Consider the following 19,555-nt stretch of genomic DNA (forward strand, 5'->3'; position numbering starts at 1 on the left):
GCAGAGCTAGGGAGTTGACCATGCTTATTCCAGCAGCCCCAGAGGTGCTGTGTTTATCTTGGTCTCCACAGAGCCTGGTACACAGCCAGAGCTCTGAGAATGTTTGTTGACTGACTGACTGACCGACTGTGTGGGGAAAAAACCATGGAATCCTGTAGTCTAATCCTTTGGAAGTAACTGGGTTAGAGTCTTGGGAAGGTAGCCTAGAGATGCATCATCTTATTCTCTGTGCCAGGACTGCCTGAGCCAGACCTGGAGAGGAAAGGAAAGCTCACCCTGGGGACTTACCAGGCAGTCCAGTGGTTAGGAGCTTGCACCCCCGACCCTGGACAGGAGCTAAGATCCTGCAAGTCGTGTGGCATGGCCAAAAAAATAAAGCTCACCCACACCCTATCACACCTGCCCTCCAAGGCCATTGGGGGCCCCCAGCTTTCTGACTTCTCTCTTGCTCTCACTCCCTCCTTTCCTCCCCCAGAGTTCTAAGGGAGTGGTGCCGAGCAACGGGCAGGTGGGAAAAAGACTACAGGTTGGATTAAAGATGGCTGTTTCCTTTTCATCTCTCTGGCCCTGAGATGTTCAGCCCAGTGTACCATCTTGGTGGAAGATTCCTTTCCTTTCAAGTTGGAGGGTGGATGGAGTAGCAGGTTTGGGACAGGGCCTGGCACAACTACAATTCTCCATCTCTCATGGAAAGGGGTGTTGTGTTTCCAGTCACCTCGAGTTGTAAACCTGAAGCCCAAGGCCACTTTCTCCAGCCTCCTCCAGCCTGTGTACCCCTAGGCAGGTGACTTCTTCCCCTTTGACTCCCTCTGTTCCCCTTGAATTAGCATCAAACTGTCGCTATCTGCAGGCCACACTTCATCTGCTGACAAAGGCTGGTGGGAGCTAACTAAGAAAAAAGAAGTGTGGGGAGTGTGGTCTGCCTTCTAATATAGACAGGCCACGCAGGAGACGAGAGCCCCAGGTCTGGCGTGGCCTCTGTGCGCTGGGAGGCACACTGGGTCTCTGGCCTTGCCTTCAGCCTGAGGGGCTTCAAATTTCAGCTTTACCCCTTAGTGACTGTATGACCTTGGCCAACTCACTTAGTTGTTTTTAGTTTCCATTTTCTTGTCCCTAAAATAATCCCTCAAAATTGTTGAAAGGATTAAGTGAGGTAATACTTTACCTGGTGGATGACATTTGATAATTGCAACTATTAGCTTAAACTGTTATTAAACAAACAATGATCAGTGGATAGAAATGAAAATGACACACTTTGGGCTCAATAAAGAGAATCCTGTATGGTTGGAGTAATCTGAAGAGCTGTCCTTGGAGGTAATGAGGCCCCCACCAGTGGAGGTAAGCAAGCACAAGTTGGACTAGAGAGAATTCAGGCATTGGGTGAGGAGTCAACACAGAAAAACCTAAGGACCCTGCTTTGGGATCAGCGCTGTGTGGTAAGAAATTAGAGGAGCAGGTGAGATGTGGTCCCTGCTGTCAGGAACTGGGGAGAAGAGTGAGAGGTTGGCTGCTGTGGTTTGGGCTGTGAGGCACCTCTGAGGAAAGGGAATCCTGAAAGGCTGCCTGGAGGAGGCCTGGGAGGAAGGGTATGGTTCTGATGGGTGTGAGAAGCGGCCTGGGAAGGGCTTGGTGACTGAGGGGCAGTGAGGTGTCTGGACCGCAGGTTCTGCAGTCAGCTCAAAGCTGCCTCCACATCCTGGCTGCCCAAAGGTATTGGGTGAATGGTGGGGGTGGGAAATGGGTAGTTCCCTGACCTCCCCACCCTCGAGACTTAGCTGGACGAGGGATCAGGACCACTCCCTGTGGCAAAGAGCCGGGGCCTGCAAGGAACAGAACTGGGGAAAGAAAGACTTCTCATGCCCAGTGCATTTGGGGGCGTCCGGGGGTCGGGGGAACAGTGGGGCCTTTGTCCCCGGCCACCGGGAATCTGGCCCAGCAGCCAGCCCTGGGTCTGGCTGGGCCCTCGGCAGGCAGGTCCTCTTTGAAGTGACCCTTTCAAACTCAGCCTGAGCCCCTGGGAGGAGAGAACTGGGGCGGAGCACGGAGATGACAGACCCACAGCCAAGGATGGAAACAGACCCGGCGCCGGCCCCTTCGGGTGGGAGGGCTGGTGGGAGGTGTGTGGGCCGGAGGAATGTGGCCAGACTGGGGGGACATGTGGGAGCCATGTGGAAGGACAGCCGCTCCAGGGTCTTGGCCGCCAAGTGGGGGTTAATTAGGGGAGGACAGAGTTCATTTTGGCCTGGTTTCCAACAGTCCCTAGCTTGATTTCTATCTGACTGTGGGCTCCTAAGTCTGCAGCTTCTTCCTTTTTAATTTCCTCAAAGTGTGTGAGAGCTCTTTGGAGAGAATTGGGTGTAGATGCAGGACTTAGAGGCTGTGTCTGAGAGCCCCCGAAAGGCTGGAAGGGGAGGCTGCAGGGCAGACCCCTACCCGCCACCGCAGTTTCCAGCATTCTCTGAAAGAGAATGGATATTAGAGGCCGCCCCCACCTCTGGGCCTAGAGAAAGTCCAAGGCCGAGGGGCTAGAAGCAGAGGGGAAGGGGCAGCCAAGAGTGGGAGGAAGAGGAAGGCTGGATGCCAGGTGAGAAGCAGGTTCAGGCTGCTCAGTTCTGACCCGAGGGGAGTGGACAAGAGCCCATGGTCTCCCCAGCTCTGACCGCTATGTTCCATGAAAGGGAGAACGGGAAGGGGCGAGTGTCTGTTGGTGGGTTGTTTTGGACTGAGCTGTGGACCGTGGAGCCTTCGGAGCCCAGGTGAGACCCCTCCCCCACCTTGAGGCTCTTTTCTGGTTCAGGCCCCTCATCCCCATCTTCCCCTGGCACCATGGCACTCTCTGTACTTGGGAAGACACTTCTAAATCTCCCTTTCCTCTTCCGAGGGTGTGGCCCCTGGTTCCTCCCCAAGAGAAGGGGAGGAGGGAGCTGAGCACCAGGCCATGATGGAGGGGCTGCGGGTGGTTCTGGTACTTTCCTGTATCTTGCACTGGCATCTGAAGGGCTGAGCCCTCATTAGCTCTAATAAAGCCTTGGCACTGTGCCCCCCTCTGCCCTGCAGCACCTGGTGGGGGTGAGGGGATAAGGGGGCAGCTGAGATTGGACCCACAGCCCAGGAGGGGATGGCGTGTCTCCAAGAGGAGAGAGTGGGAGTTAGGCAATGGGGGTCACACAGCAAGGCCAGGATTGCTGGTGGGAAGAGAAACGGGTCCCCCTCCCTGTCCCACTGGGACCTTTTCCTCCTCCAGTGGTTTCCAGGTGCTTAGATCCCCACAGTGGTAGGGAAAGCATTCTCTGAGACTGGGTGTGGCCCAGGGTGCTGAGGACATTCCCAGGCCTGGCTTGCATGAGAGTGTCCCTCTTCCTAATTTCAGCCTGGGGCAGGAGAAGGACCTGACGCCAAGAACTGGAGGCTCAGTGCCTGGGAAAATCAGGCAGTGGCGAGGTCTTAATACAGACCAGACCGGACTTTGTTCATTTGGTGGCCATTTCCTGTGCACTGTTTGTGTTCCAGGCTCTCTCTGTGGATGAGTATGAAACAGTCCTGCCCTCAAGAGGTTCCTTGTCTGCTTCCCCACCAGCCAAAAGCCCCACTAAGGTTTTATAAGGGGTTCTGAGATGTGCACGTATACTATCCACCAGTGCAGACACCCCTTGCCACCCCCAAAAAATATTGCCCTGAAAATTGGCCAGATCTAACCAGAGAGACAGACCTACAGAAGACACAAATGGTGTCTTCACCGCGACATCATTTCAGTGTAAATGTGGTCACAAAAGTGATGATGGGAGTTTAAAGATGGAAACAGTGCCACTGGGTAGAATTTCTATAGGGATTGGTTAAAAACCAGTTGGTGATATGATTAATCTCCTTTCTCTCATCTCCTCTTTCCAAATCTATTGTTGAGAATTCTTTGGTGAAACCTCTTCTGATCAATTTTCAAGGACTGTCGTGAAGTGGTTGTACATTTACAAATAACAAGAACCAAGACCCTGAGAGGCTAAATTACTCCACCAAAGGTCATCCAGCATCCAAATTTAAATCTGGGTCTTTCTGAATTCTAACTAAGGCTATCGTGTGTCATGGCTACTTGCCCAGACAAGAAAGAGCCTGGGAGCACAGTCCCCATCCTGGAAAGGTGGCCACTTCTCCTTGCCCCCAGCTGAGCCTTGAAGTCCAGGTAGGGGCTGGCATAATGAATGAAAGGTGGTGGATGCAGGCAGCATGATTATGTCTTGCTTCTCTGTGACCCTGCATGCACAGGGTTTCCTCCTATGTCTGGGATTGCTCATGAGTGGTATGGAGGACCCCAGGGCTCCGTCAGTAAACGTGGGCTGAGTCCCTGCCCCGCTAAAGATGCTCCAGCTCTGAAGGGAAGAAAGCTTCCCCAAGGAGGTGAGGCTTGCCAAGGCTTGAAAGATGCCTGCTGGGACAAGTGGGATAGTGAAGAAGGGAGAGAAGGGCGTTCTAGCCAGAAGGATCCAGCATGAGCAAAGGCAAGGAGGTATCTAACAGCCTGGCCTCTAATGGGGCTAGTGAGTGCAAGATTGAGAGAAAGAGAGATTGAGACTGTCAAGGCCAATGAGGGCCAGATTCTGGTCCTCTTCTCCATCTCATGGCGGATCCTTCATGCCATATTATGGAACTTGACTTGCTCCCATCGATACTGTGGAGCCATGGAAAGGTGTCAGGAAATGGAGGAAGCAGACCAGGTGAGAGTTGATGAGGGCTGAATGTGGAATTGGAGATGGAGGGGACAGGATGGGAGTAGAATGTGTCACCCTCTTCCCCTTCCCAGAAACATGCCATACCATCTCTTCCCCTTGTCTGATAGAACTGCCTTGCCTTCTCCATTTCAAACTCCTGTTTATCCTCAATATCCAGTTCAAATATCCTTCTCTGTAAATCTGCCACACACAGACACACACACACACACATATGTATCAGCCACCAATTCCTCAAATATAAGGGGATTTCCTCCTCTGGGCACTAGACTCTAAGCCCCATGAGGGTAGGGACTTTGTCTTGTTCACTACTCTATCTCCAGCTTCTAGACCTGGTGAAATTGAATGAATATTGTTGACTGATGAACTGAAAGTTACCATAGTACTTCACAATGCCTTGTGAAAACCGTATAATAATAACATTAGGAGTATTGGTTGCAACTAACATTTATTGAACATTTCAGTGTCAGGCACTGCTGTACTGAGCACTTTATACACATTATCTCTTTAATGTGTACAACAGCCTTATGGGGAATACAGTATCTCTGTTTTATAAATGCAGAAACAGAAGCTCAGAGAGGTTAGTAACTAGTCCAAGGACACACAGCTAGGAAGTGTGACCAAGAAACGGGTTGGGATTCAAAGCCAGATTCTTCTGAATCTTGTTTAGGAATGTTTAAACACTATGCTCTGCAGCCTTTAAATTTTATCTCATGTCTGTCTCTTCATAAAATCAGGAACTGTTTTATTAACTTAAAAAAATCCTTTGTGAACTACTGAACTAAGATTTATCAAAAAAAAACTCCTATGTGCCAAGAACTCCACACTGAGCCCTCTCAGGGACGTCATTCACAGCTGAGGCTTGGAGAGGGAAGAGACTTGACTGGGGTCACACAGCTGGAACCTGATCTTAGGTCTCTTGGACTCCTAGCCCTTGGGGACACCTAGTCAATCATGCCAGAATGAAAGAAAGAGGAGCCAGGCTCTGAGGTTGACTGAATCTTTTGGGGGCACACAAGGGGTTGCACTGGGCTGGGGACTGAGTCTCCTGTTCCTGGTCCAGTGTGCTCCCCACTTTGGTCATTGATGAGAAAAGGGGAGGCAGAGATGGGCTGCTGTAATTTTCCAAAAGCCCAGCTGTCAGACGTACGAGCTCCAAGGAGGAGAGGCTGACCTGGCCCTGAGGAGGGCAGGGAATGGTATCTCAACCGCAGAGCCTTACCAGGGCCTCGACAGAACAGGTTGAGAGGTTGCACATATCACTGCGACTCATCCAAGGCGTGACCGGAAGGACCGCTGGGGAACCGCGACTGCCGGGGCAAAAACAAGTGTGAGCAGGAGCCCAGCGCGACGCTAGAGCCCATCCGGAGCACGCTTCCGGAAAGGCAGAGACCCACCAATCAGATAAGCCAGCTGCTCTCTATTTGCATTTCATCTGCATGACCACACCTCTTGGATCCTGCCATTCAGCCTCCACCCCTAAGCGTGACTCCTTGGCCTTCGCCCCATTTAGGGACCTGGTGCAGGGCTGGGCTCGGGGGCTGCGGGCGTGAAGGGCCGTCCTGGGCGGCCAGCCTGACCGCCCTATTCATAGCTCAGGGGCTGGCGTAGTTCGCATACTTGGCGTTACTCACGTCTGGCTGGTCCTAGGTTGCCACCCTCTGCGCTCCTCCTTCCCTCCACTCCTCTTTCCTCCCCTCGAACTTCTCCCTGTGTCTCCTCCGCCACTTTCTATCTGCCTGTTTTCCTGAAGTCTGGGGGTTTTCCTGAAGCCGAACCCTCGGGAGGAAACTGAGGCCTGGAGGGGGGCTTGTCTCTCAGCCGGGCCTCAAGGGGGAAACGTAGTAATGAGGCGTGTGTTGAGGTGGTTGAGAGCCTGGACTCTGCCGGCAGACAGACCTGGGCTTGAATCTGCGCTGCTGCTAGCCGTGGCTCCCTGGCATGTCCCTTAGCTTGCAGTCCGGGAAGCTTTTCAGAAACAGTCAAGCTGAGACCTGGAGGGTAAGGGAGAAGTTAAAGGAAGGTGGGGGAGGGAAAGACACATGTTAAATTCCAGGGAGCGAGAGCTGTGGGTGTGGTGGGCCAGCGCTGAGTGGACAAGGGCTTGGCCAGCTGGGGTAAGGGGACAGTGGACCCTGCAAAAGAGACGAAGCAGCTTCCTTTTCCCCCCACCCCTGACTCTCTTTTTCCGGCACCCCCACTTTCTGGATCTGGTTCCTACTGAGGAAGGAGTTGGTGGGGTGGGGCGGGGGAGTACAGGAAGATGGACAAAGATCTGAAGCAGCCTCTGCCCCAGACAGACCTTTCCTGGGAATGGGGATTTGCCAACCATCCACCCTCTCTGAGAAGCTCACTTATTCCTGAACATTCAGAAACAAGTGTGCTGAGCATCCATGCTGGGCTAAGAGCTGACACGGTCCCAGCCTTCCAGACCCTGCAGCCCCCGGGGGAGATGTTGGTCAGAATAACCTCATAAATATATAGACACCATCTCGAGAGTACTGTGAGATCTGACCTGGTCCGGGGGCCAGAGGAGGTGTCTCTGGGGAGTGACTCTTTTGCTGAGAACTGCAGAGTGGGTTGGAACTAATTAGGGTGTGGGTTGATGAGGCAGGGAGGGAGCTGGGGAAAAGGGAACAGCATTCCAGAAACAGCATGTGCAAAGGGCCTGAGGCTGGAAGGGTGCCTAGTCTTCAAAGGAACTGGAAGGAGGCCAGGGTAACCCGAGCACAGTGGAAGGGGGTGTGGTGGGCATGGAACCCAGAGGCTCATTGCACAGGGCCTGGTGGTCCTCATGTTAAAACAATGCATCCGGACTGTCAGGGGCCAGAGGAGTGACGGAGACTTGAGTAGAGTGGTAGACATGGTGAAGTGGGTGGACTCAGGAAACGTTTGGGAAACAGTCCACTCTCGGATGGTGGGATGTAGGGCCAGGGCTATAACCCCTCCCACTTATCGGTTCCCAGGATGCTTTCCCAGCAACTTTGTCAGACTGCTATACCTACCTTTGTTTTGTAACTGAAGAAATAAGAAAACCTGTGTGAAATCAAGGACACAGCCAGAAAAGGACTAGAGTCAAAACCGTTGGCAAGTGTGACCCTTTCTCCAGGTCAGCTTTCTCAAGGTTGGGCCAGAAGTCTCCTTCTCACCAGCCTTCTGTCCCGTGCCCTTAGGTGCCCTATGATTTAGTTCAGTACCAGACTGGGTGGGGGGCCCAAGAGGCCAAGATGGTGTGTGGGTGTGTGTCTCGCTTATCCTAAGAAGCTGCTCTGCTGTTAAATGAGGTAATGCATGTGAAGCGTGCCTGGCTTATAGTAAGGGCTCAACAAATATTAATTACTGCTGCGGCTGTCACAGTGTCCCCAAATGCAGAGCCCGGCACCCGGTGAGGGGGAGGATCTGGGACAGAAAGCAATGCCGTCTGTCCTCTTCAGACCACAGAGCCCATCCCAGAAACCATCCTGGCTCCCTCCTTGGCAGAAGCCAGGGGAGGTTGTTTGTTCCTGCAGAGCCACCGTCCCCTCCACCCTTCCAGTTGCCTCGGGCCAACATGGGCTGGATTAGGGAGAGGTTCAGCTCTTGCTGGGCGTAGGATGACCTGGGCAGGTTGAGCAGGGCCTGGGCTGAGGGGATGTGTGGTTTCAGGGGTGGAGCTGAGAACCTCTCCCTGTAGGGAGCCCCATGTGCCTTTGGGTAGACTTTCAGAATCTGCTGAGACCTGCCCTGGGAGGGGATGTGGTCCCAGCTTGACTTGGACTGAACGCTCCCCTGAAAGAAACCAGTGGATGCACCTGTTGTCTCTGCCCAGGTGGTCAGACAATAGGAAGAACTTCTGGAGAGAGGTGTAGGGGACCATAGGAAGAGCCACGCCCAGGGTTCTCCCCCAGTCTCCTCTGAAATGAGCTTTTCAGTATGGAGTCAAAGAACGGATATGATGACTTTGGGGAAGAGTCATTGCAGGCATCCTCTGGCCTTCAGGAATGGCTGTTCCTAACACGATCTAGTCTGAGGAAGGGCTCTGGCCTCTCTCCAGGCCTCCTTGACCAACCAAAGTGAGACCCTTCCTAAGGGTCCACAGTTGCTCTGTCCTTCTGCTCCTCTGTAACACGCGGGGAGTCTGACCCTGGGGCCTGGTTAGGGGCCTGGACAATGCAGCAGGGAAGGGGAGTGGAGGGAATGAGGGCACCCTGCCCACTCTGGGCTGTGAAGGAGATAAGTGTGCCAGACCTGGGCCAGCAGGGGGCTCTGCTGCATGCGGGACCTGCCGGTGTCTCTGCCAAGGCTGCATCCTTCAGTGTGCGGGTGTGGTTTTCTTGGAGTGTGTGCCTGAGAGCATGGGAGAAGAGGGATCTGCCTCTTTGTGCACACCCTGGTGTGTGTGTGTACATGTTACAAGTGGTGTGTAAACATATGTACATAGGCTTGGGAAAGACGTGTGTGTTGAGGGGAGGGTCGGACCTCAGGGGATCAGGAGCCCCATACTCAGCCTGACTTTGCTAGAAAAGCTCTTCCAAGGTCCTGGCACCTTGGAATGTGGCATTTCAAGACACTACATCCGTCTGTCTGGCCTCTAATAGATGGTAAGTGAAAGTGTTAGTCGCTTAGTCCTGTACGACTCTTTGCGACGCTATGGATTATAGCCCACCAGGCTCCTCTGTCCATGGCATTCTCTAGGCAAGAATACTGGAGTGGGTTGCGATTTCCTTCTCCAACGGATCTTCCCAACCCAGGGATCAAACCTGGCTCCCCCGCATTGCAGGTAGATTCTTTACCGTCTGAGCCACCAGTGAAGCCTGATATATGGTAGGTCCTCATCAATGCCAAGGATCGACTGTGTGCGAGGTTCAGACTCCCTGGGCCTGAGAACTCCCCCTACATGGGGACTACTAGGGCCCCAGAGATGACAATGGGGGTTCTGAGAGGACACAATGGAAAGGGGTGGGAGGGAAAGGTTCTCCCCGAAGGAGGTGCCCAGCTGTCCTGGGCATCCACTGTGGGCAGGGCCTGCTCCTGGGCCCCATTGGAGTACCCGTTCATTTGTTCTATTTTCTTTCAATAATATATATACTTTTAATATGAATTCTGACTTTGCCATTTTCTTGGTGTGTGCTAAAATATAGGCAGCTCAAAATTGATCATTTTTAAGTGTGCGGTTCAGTGGCATTAAGTCCATCCACATCGCCGTGCAACCGTCACCACCACAAACCTCCAGAACCTTTTCATCTTCCCAAACTGAAACTCTGTACCCACTAAAGGATAACTTACATTCCCCTTTCCCCCAGCCCTTGGTAGCCACCATTCTATGTCCTATCTCTGTGAATCTAGGTATCTCATATAAGCAGAATCATACAACATTTATCTTTCTTTTTTAAAGCAGTGTTGTCTCTCTCTCTCTCTTTTTTTTTTTTTGTGTGCTTTTTGACCATACCACATGGCATGTGGAATCTTAGTTCCCAGAGCAGGGATCAAACCCGTGCCCCCTGCAGTGAAAGTGTGGAGCCCTAACCACTGGACCACCAGGGAAGCTCCAATACTTGTCTTTTTGATCTGGCTTATTTCACGTAGCATAATGTCTTCATGGACATAATGTCTCCACGGGTCATTGTAGCTCAGATGGTAAAGAATCTGCCTACAATGCAGGAGACCCCGGTTCCATCCCTGGTACGGGAAGACCTCCCTGGAGAAGGAAGTGGCAACCCACTCCAGTATTCTTGTCTGGAGAATTCCATTGACAGAGGAGCCTGGTGGACTACAATCCATGGGGTCACAGACACGATTGAGTGACTTTCACTTTCAATTCACAGTGTCTTCACGGATCATCCATATTGTGGCATATGTCAGAATTTAAGACCATACAATTCCATTGTGTGCGTGTGTGTGTGTATATATATATATGTATATATCACATTTTGTTTATCCAATTCATCTGTAATGGGTTGTTTCCACCTTTCCATAAAGGGAACCTTTATGAAATATGCTGCTATGAACATCATTGTACATCTGTTTGAGTCCCTGCTTTCACTTCTTTTGGGTACATGGCCAGATGTGGAATTGTTGGGTCATATCGTGATTCTGTGTTTAATTTTTTCCGTAACCACCATATTGTTTTCTACAATTTTAAAAATTGGAATATAATTGTTTTACAATGTTGTGTTGACTTTTGATGAACAATAAGAGAAATCAGGCATAAGTATACACATATCCCCTTCCTCTGGCGCCTCCCTCCCACCGCCTGCACCCCACCGCCTGGTCATCACGGAGCAGTGGGACTGGGCGCTCTGTGTTTTACAGCAGCTCCCTGCTAGCCATCCGTTTTACACATGGTAGTGTCAACGCCACTCTCTCAGTTCATCCCCTCCTCTCCTTCACCTTCTATGTCCACATGTCCGGTCTCTGCAAATGCAAATAAACCAGTTTGCATTCCCACCAGCAAAGCTCAAGAGTTTGAATTTGTCCACATTCTCACCATTGGCAAATAGCTTTTGAGAGTCTACTACAGACAAAGCACTTTAGCCGTACAAATACATTTCTGAAAATGTAGTAGCTATGATCCTTAGGAAACTCTCAGTTTAGTGGGAGAGACTCAGGCCAGGCCCTGGAGCACTCTCTGAGGGAAGGACACAGGCCTTGACTGCTGGGAAGAGACTCTGGACTAACACGGGGCCGAACAACAACAAGCCTACTCTCGAAGAGCCCAATCTGATGGAGAAAGCACGGCTTCTTCCTTCTGACGAATCCCCAGACAGGCCCAGAGATCATAATGGCCACCGAAAGGGCATGCCTTGAGACGGTCGAGGGGCTGCTGAGTGGAGTAAATCAGGGGTTGAGAGGGCCTGTGGTGCGCCCTGGCCCACGCCAAGGCCACGGTTGCCTGGGCAATGGCCCCGCTGTTTACTTTGTGGCTGGCTCCAGACTCACCCTGCTCTGGAAGTGCTCATTTCCCACCATGAGGAAAGACCCCTCCCTCTGGTGTCCCTGAGGAGGGCACTGGCTCTCCTGCTGGGAGGAGGCCCTGCCAGCCTGGCACCTTCGCCATGCTCCTTGTCTGCTGGGAGCAGGCTCTGTCCTGGGGTCTCGTGTTGGCCGCCCCTTCCTCCTTCCCAAAGGGCCTACAGACAAGGCTCAGGGCCTGAGGAAGTTCTGCTACAAAAGTGGGGGGGCTCCTGATGAGTCCTCCCTGCTTATTAGGGGGCGGTGGGGCACGTAGGGGGCTGGCAGTGGAGATGATGATGATGCCCATGTGAATAGGTTCACCTGGGTCTGTACGTGTTACTGTGTCTTTGTGTACGTGGGGCCGAGCTGTTTGTATGTCTGAATGTGAGTGTAGTTGGGTGTGTGAGAGTGTAAATATCCAACAAATGCTGAAAACATCTTGCCCTGACATTGAGGGCAAGTGAAATAAATCAGAGAAAGACAGATACTATAAGTATGATTTCACTTATATGTGGAATCTAAAAAGAAACCCCCCCGAACACACCAAAAAAAAACCCAAACCAGGTTCACAGACTGGTGGTTGCCAGAAGTGGGGGGTGGGTGAAATGAGTGGAAGGAACCAAAAAGTAAAGTCCTGGGGATGTCATGTATAGCATGGTGACCATAGTTAATAATAAGAGTATCACATGCTTGAAAGTTGCTAAGAGAGTAGATCTGAAAAGTTCTCATCACAGGAAAAAAAAATCTGCAAAGCGTGGTAACATGTTTAACTAGACTTGTAGTGATCACTTCAAAATATATGTGAATATCCAGTATGTGAATAGCCATCCAATCATGCTGTATACCTGAAACTAATATAATGTTACACGTCAATTATACCTCAATAAAAAAACCTTTTCAAAGAAAAAGCAACAAACAAAAGCTTGCATTTATTGAATTCCTACTCAGGACTTCCTTTAATTGACTTAATTTTCCCAACAACCTATGAGGTGGAACTTAAGTGTCATTCTCTTTTTATTGGTGAGGAGCTGAGGCTCAAAGAGGTTAAGTAATTTGCCCAAGGTCTCACAGCCAGGAAGTAGTAGAGACAGGACACAGACCCAGAAGTTCTGGACTCCAGAGGACCCTGGAGTCCATGTGCTAAGCCCGAGCCATTCTGCCACTGGAAGAACTCGGGGATTCAGTGCTCCTTGAGGGTGCTCTGGAGACTGTCGGGCCCTCCTGGATTTCTGGCATCACAGTGCTTCCTCCTCCCTTTTCTCTCACCTTCCCCTCCCCCAGCCTTCCTGGGGCCCAGTTTCAGAGTGGGAGAGGAGGGTCACCACACCTCCACTCAGGGCAAGACTGACCCTTAATAGGGAGAGACCCTCTGAGCCACCTCCCCAACTGCCTGCAGGCCAGACCGAGTATGGGGTCCTCAGGTTCCCAGTGACGCGGGCTTATCTGCACATTGAAGAATGTTGGGGAGACCCGGGCCTGCCTGGCTGGCTTGTCAGCTTCGCCTGTTGGGGCACGTCAGGCTCACACAAGCGGTGCTGAGAAGCAGGCATCCGAGTGGGGCAGAAGGGTGGAGGAGGAGGGAGGGGGCGGGCGACCGCCCTTGAGGAGGAGACTGGGGCAGGGGTCAGAGGCCCAGGCGTGGGCGGGCGGGCATGCCTTGGTATCACATTGCCGGCATGCCTGGGATGGACCGGCTGGCAGAGGATTTGCTCTGTCTGTATGTGAGGTGGTTATGGTGATACCGACCAGGGTTCTTGGCCTTCCCCAATCAATAAAAATTGACTAGAAGCCAGACAAGAAATTCAGGCAAGGCCTTATTAGGGCCTCTGCTGCAGCAGGGTCTAGAGAGAACAAACAAGTCTCCTTGCTTGCTGCTACCTGAGGAAGGGGCAGGCTTGTTCCTTATATGAGGGGAGGGGAGGGGTGTGTCCAAGAGTCAGGCTGGAGGGGTGTCTTAGGTATTTTGCCCACCCCTCTGGTGGTGTTGAGTATAGAGGGCATTCGCAATACCCTTCTTTTTCTCCCAACTCCTGCTTTTCTTCTGGGCTCTTCAAAAGTGGCAATTGGGTTTTTTTGGTCTCTCTGTATCTTTAGTCCGTAATTTTGCCCCAACTGTGAAAGTGTACAGTTATTTTTAGTCCCATATAGTTTCTTTGCATTTTGTTGCTGGAGGAGAGTTTTGTCCAGGGGCAAGCACTGCAGCAAAGGGTTCCAGGTCCCAGCCTGTGTCAGTGGGTCCCAGTTTGGTCGTGTGCAGTGGGCGTATGGAACCAGTCAGACCTTTGGAAATTCCACATGATTCTCTTGGGGTGGTTGCATTGCTTGTCTCAGGGTTTGGAGCCTATGTTCTGGGAGGAGGCACTAAGCAACCCAGAGGAAGAAAAAGCAGGCGAATTGACCCAGAGACCCCTCTCTCTCACTTCCTGAACCACATGCCTTTCAGCAGTATCTGTTCCCTCCTTCTCCTCTCACCTGACCCTTCGGCCCCAGGAGTTCTCCTCTCCCCAGCTCCCGGTTGTCAGGCTGGCCCCTGCAGCCTTCCCCTCCACCAGCCCTGTCCACCCTCTGGTTCAAAGGCTAACCTGGAAGGCCCTGAACGCCACCCTCAAACAAGCTGTCCCCTTCCAGAGAGAAGCCTTGAATCTCTGACACAGGGGCTCCTTTGGTGTGTGTGCGGGGGCGGGGTCTCTGTTGGTCGGGGTGAAGGCAGCTGGCTTGGGCCTGAATCTAGAACTGGAGCCCCCTGATTTCAGGAGCTAGGATAGCACTGTAAGTGCCCTGAGGGTGAGGTCTGCATTTGTCTTTTCGTTCTAAGGTGTCCCAGCCCCCAGCATAGCACCTGGCCCTCAGCAGGCACTCAAGTTCCTGAATAGATAAATAAGGGGATAATGGAAAGAGATTTGAGTCAGTTAGAATCCTAGGATTGTCCCAGCTTAAAAGTAAAAGTCAGCCTTGAATTAGTTATTTGTCCTCTTTGAGCCTCAGTTTCTACATCTGAAAAATGGGTATAAAAACAATTTCACATATCCAGTTCTTAGGGTAAGGATCAAATGAGATAAAGTGAAAGTGCTTTCAAACAGTAAAGGATGATCTCATCTGGAGAGAGGAAGACTGGATGCCCTCCCTTTGGGAGTGTAGTCCCCAAGCCTTCCCCAGGGACCTTCAGGAAGATAAGGTTGAATGGATTTTGCAAGCTGGTCAAACTAGAGGATGATGGGAAAGACTGCTCAGCGGGGTAATTCCTGATTTGGGGGGAGGAAGCCGGGAGGGTGTAGGGGAGGACTCACACCAGGCAGGAAGGCTTGGAATAGAATCTCAGCTACGCCTGGTATTTCCCAGCCCTTGGCCCCCTCCCTGACTGCACTCTGGGGCCCACCCCACATTCCTTTCCCAAAGGAAATGGGGGAGGTGGCTGAGAGGCTCCCCAGGCCTGGAGGATCATTTATTCAAGCTGTGTATAGGTTTCTAGGCCCTACCGTGTGTACCCAGCACCTGACATCCCTACCGAGGCAGCTGGGTGGAGAGGGTGGGGTGGGGAAGGTGTCGGTTTGTGTTGGAGGAGGCTGTTATCTGCTTTCGGGGGCCTTGTTGCCCCTGCCAGGAGATGGGTGTCACAGATGGCCTGTATTTCCCAGGTCTCTGCAGCCCGGGACACAAACCTGGTGCTGCTTGTCCACCTCGCCTCTGCCCACAGCTCTCAGAACCCTCACCCGTTTCGAGGGAAGGAGGTGGGCTCTTGATCTGGACACACAGACACGTCAGCACCTGTTGGCCACGAGAGACTCCATGGGGTACGAGAGGGGAGAGTGAGCCCATTTTCTCAGAACCAGGGACCAGACTTTCAGCAAGAGGAAAGGCAATCAGGCAGCTGGAGGGACTAACTGGCTGCCTTCTGGGAAAGCAGGTCAGGCTTTGAGTCAGGACGTCCGTATGGTCGTAGCCCTTCATCTGGGGTGGCAGAGTCTGAGGACATCTGGGCAGTCCAAGTGGTCTAAGGCCCTGGCTTTTGGAGGGCAAGACAAAGATAAGAGTGGTCCTGACCCAGAAGCCTTGCTTTTCTAATGATGGGGAGCTTGCTGATGGAGGTGCCAGGAGGCCTGCTCCCCCAGACCATGGATGGTCCTTTCCAGCTCTGCCCCAAGCCCTCCTGACTCAGCGCTGATGGCAGCCTCCCTCTTCCTGTCTGGCTTCCGCCAGGGAACGGGGTGGGGGTCTGGCTCCTGCACTGGGGGCCCAGCTAGCAGCAAACAGGAAACAGGAGAACAAAACCGCTCCCGGCCCCACACGCCTCACCCTCACCCTTCCGCCTCCTCCCTCGCTCCTGCCCACCCTCGAGGGCCTTTATTTCTCCTCCCTCTGCCCCTTGGTTTCGCCTCCTCCCTGTGCCCCTCTGTCTCTCTCCTCTGCCTCCCAGGTGATTCTCCATCCTGGCCTGTCCTTTCCCGGGACAGCGGGTGATGGGGATGACGGAGGGAAGGGATGCTGGCTCTTCTGCCTGGTTCTCCCTTCTGGTGGCTTCCCCTGCAAGGGCCCAACCCTATGCCTCTTCCTCCCTGACTCCTAGATCTGAGAGCGCAGTTTGGCTGGTCTGTTCCCCGCTGCCCTCAGCCTTCCTTCCCTGGTGTTGGCTAGAGTTTTGGGGTGAGATCAAGGTTGGAAAGAAGGGGCTCTGGACTTGGAGTCCCAGTGCCGCCCTCACAGACTGGGTGCTCTTGGGTTTCTGTTGGTTCCTTCTCTGAAAACTGGGCCAGGGCAGTGGCCCCAGGCCCCAGTGAGCCGCTGTGTGGGGCAAGACCACACTGAACAGTCAAGTGCATAGAAATCGTGGTGGTGACACCTACTAGCCAAGGCCTCTGCCAGCCCCACCCGGGAAGGGGCCTGGGAAGAGAGGGAGCAGGAAGGGGCGGAGGACAGGGTCTGCCGTGACTCCGGCTTCCTGTCTGACTCGCATGCTGGGGGTGAAGTGGGGGCCAGCTTGGAGCCCACTGTCGGCTTTGGTGTCCCCTCTGGGTCGAGCTAATGGGCAGGGGGCCCTAGGGAAGAGGGGTGGCTACGCGTTCCCGTGGCTGGTGGTGGGAAGTGTACAACATGACGTGAAACGGGGTGGTATGAGAAAGAGCTGCTCCCTGTGCAGGGCAGTGCGTGTGAGTGTGAGTGTGTGTGTTAGAGAGAGAGGGAGAGAGACCTGAGGGGGCACAGCAGCAATGCATTGAGTGGCTGTGCTGAGTAGTGTGTACAAGTCCTATAGGCATGTGCCTTTGTGGGTTTTGTGGGTCTCCCTGTGGGGTGTGTGAGTGTGGGTAGGTATGGGTGGGTAGGAGGGGGCCTGGTGTGCTTTTAAGGGCACAGTGGATATGCTTGCAAATGTGTCTCAGTGGGAGGTGGGGGCCATTATATCCTTGGGGGGTGTCCAAAGCGTGTGTGCATAAAGAACGGTGTTCATGCACACCATGTGTATGAGGGGTGTAGTGTGCTTGTGTGTGTGTCTATGTGGGGCATGTGGACATAGGCAGAATGAGTGTGCCTGTGGGAGGAGGGTGTGGGGTGCCTAGATGTGTGTGTGGTGAGGTGGGTTGGGTGTGTGTTTACATGTGTACCCATGCGAGTATGTATTTCTCTGGGGCGCAGCAAAATGCGTGAGCTTTGGACTGGAAGGAGTATAGCGTGTGCGGGGGGGTACGGAGAGCTTTCCTGTGAGTGGGGTGTGTGCGTGAGTGTGTGTGTGTGTGTGCATGCGCGCGCGCCTGCACGGGGTGTGCAGTGTGTGACTGCGGGGGCACTGCGCAGGGCCTCTCCTGTGTGGGTGTGTGTGTGTGGGTGTGGGTGTGGGATGGGGCGGCCGCGGACAGGGGCCGCCCCGGAGAGGGAGGCGTCTGCCCTGCGCGACTCGCCGGCGTGTCCGGGCTCAGGCGCCCTCGGCGGAGAGGCGTGGGAGGTGCGGAGCCGCTACAGCAGTCCTGCCGCCGTCCGCGCGGGCCGTCCGTCCCCTCGGGGCCCCAGGGCCCCGGGCCCGCGGCTCCGGGGGGCGGGCGGGGACCTCGGGGGCCCGCCCGCCGCCGCCGAGGGGACCGAGGACGCCGCCCGCCGGGCGCCGAGGAGCGGCCACCGGCCCCCGCGCGGCGCGCCGGGCTCCGGAAGACGGGCCCGCGGCGCGCTGGGGCCGGGGCGGCGGCGGCCGGCCCCGGGGGCCCCCGCCAGCCGCGGCTCTCGTGGGCAGCGCGGTGTGGCGCGTGGAGCGCGCGGGGGCCGGGGGCTGGCGCTGGGAGCGCGCCGTCGGTGTGGACTGCAGCGCCCCGGAGCCGCGCTGCCTCTGGCTGCCCTGCCTCAGCCACAGCGACCGCCGCGCGCCGGGGGCGCGTCCGGCCAGGGTGAGCGCCGCGGGGGTCAGCGGGGCCGGGGAGCCCAGGCTTCCGGGACCCATGCCCTGGAAGGTGGGTGAGGGCGGCAGAGTGGTGGCTGAGACCTTTTCTGGGGGTGCTGGATGACAACCCCCAGTCTGGTGGTGGCCTGCAGTGGGCTCAAGCCTCTTGGTTTACAGGTGGGAGAAAGATGGAAGGGACCGGGGTTGTTTGAAGAGATGCCAGGGCATGGAATCCTGGAGAGTTTGGGCTGACAGTGACCCTGATTCAGAACTCTGCCCTCTCCCTGGGAGGGGACCTGGGCACAGACACACAAGGTTTTCAAGCAGGCCAAGGAAGTAATGAGTGACCTCAGGGTGAGAACTGACATGGCTGGAGTGGGGGGATGGGGGTGGGGACAGTGTTTCTGAGGTCCGAGATCGACCAGGCTGGCAGGGTGTGAGTCACAGTGGGCACCATGCCCAGCGTGAACGCTGTGCTCCCCGCAATGACCTCTTTATGCTCCTGGGGGAGGGGAGGAGCCGGACTCCTGGGTTCTAGCTCCTGGTGTTGCCAGCCCATCACATGTCCAGTTCTGTCTTATTTGTGGCCCTGGGACCACCTGCCCTTCTCCCACCATCAGTGGGAATTTCTGGATGTCTCTCCTGACCTGAGGGTGGGAGCGTTTGGAAGTGGATCTGGGCTAGGGGGCATTACTTGGTGATGTCCCTGTGTCCCCTGAACCTGCCTCTCTCCTTCCTCTTGTCTCTGTACCTACCTCAGATAGCACAGTTGGGGATGTATGTGTGAGCTGTACCTCTTCCCAGTCTAATGACTTTCCACTGCTGGTCCCTTCTCTGTTTCCTCATCTGTCACCTCCCTCCCGGTCAAGATGAGAGCAAGACTCAGTGCTGTCCCAGATGGGAGGAAAGCAGAGGGAACATGCATGTGTAATAGCATGAAGGACTGAGGTTAAACCTAAGGAAGAACTTCCCACAGACTGCCAAATCTGGTCATTAATGGGGGCTACAGCAGCTCCTCTTCAGGCAGGGCTGTGGTTACTGTGGCAGGGGGATTACCACACTGACATTCTCAGGCGCCTAGTTGGCAGGGATGGGGGAAGGGGCCTTGGAAGGAAGGAAAAGAGGAAAGGGAGAGGCAGAGATAAGGGAGGGAGCGCCAGTGGTGCCTGGGTGAGGAGAGGACCCGAGAGAGAAAGGCATGCCCACTGCCCTTGATTACTGGCCCCTCCTCCCCAGGGAGTGGCACCCCCAGGCAGCTGGCAGCTCCAGGCAGGATGTGTGCTGGGGGAGGGGCGGGGGGCGTGCGGGGACCTGTCCCAGCCACTTCTCATCACTGGGGCAGCTGGTGGCTTAAACCTTAATCCAGGACACCAGCAAAACAATAGGCCCTGCACACAGCCTCAGCTCAGAGCCCAGTGGAGGACGTGCAGTGGAAGCACTCCATGCTAGGCAGGAGCAGGGATTTTGGTAGGAGGGGGCAGTGGAGGGTCCCCAGAGGCCCTCTTCTCTTCCTCATCTGTTCCTTGCCAAACCAGCAGAGATA

At 54.3% G+C, this 19,555-nt stretch overlaps 1 protein-coding gene across 5 annotated transcripts in view; it reads left to right on the forward strand.

Moving 5' to 3' along the window:
- The window catches only part of ARHGAP23 (Rho GTPase activating protein 23), an 81,320-nt gene that overhangs the window by 12,457 nt on the left and 49,308 nt on the right, over positions 1–19,555 (forward strand). The window contains exon 1 of one of the 5 annotated variants that reach the window (XM_024980834.2): positions 17,916–18,019. The exons of the other annotated variants lie outside the window; for them this stretch is intronic. The gene's annotated coding sequence lies outside the window, so the exon portion shown is untranslated. Of the gene's footprint in view, positions 1–17,915; positions 18,020–19,555 lie in introns of those variants that run through there. 5 annotated transcript variants of the gene reach the window in all.

Source organism: Bos taurus, chromosome 19 (assembly GCF_002263795.3).
Source record: "Bos taurus isolate L1 Dominette 01449 registration number 42190680 breed Hereford chromosome 19, ARS-UCD2.0, whole genome shotgun sequence".
NCBI lineage: Eukaryota > Metazoa > Chordata > Mammalia > Artiodactyla > Bovidae > Bos > Bos taurus.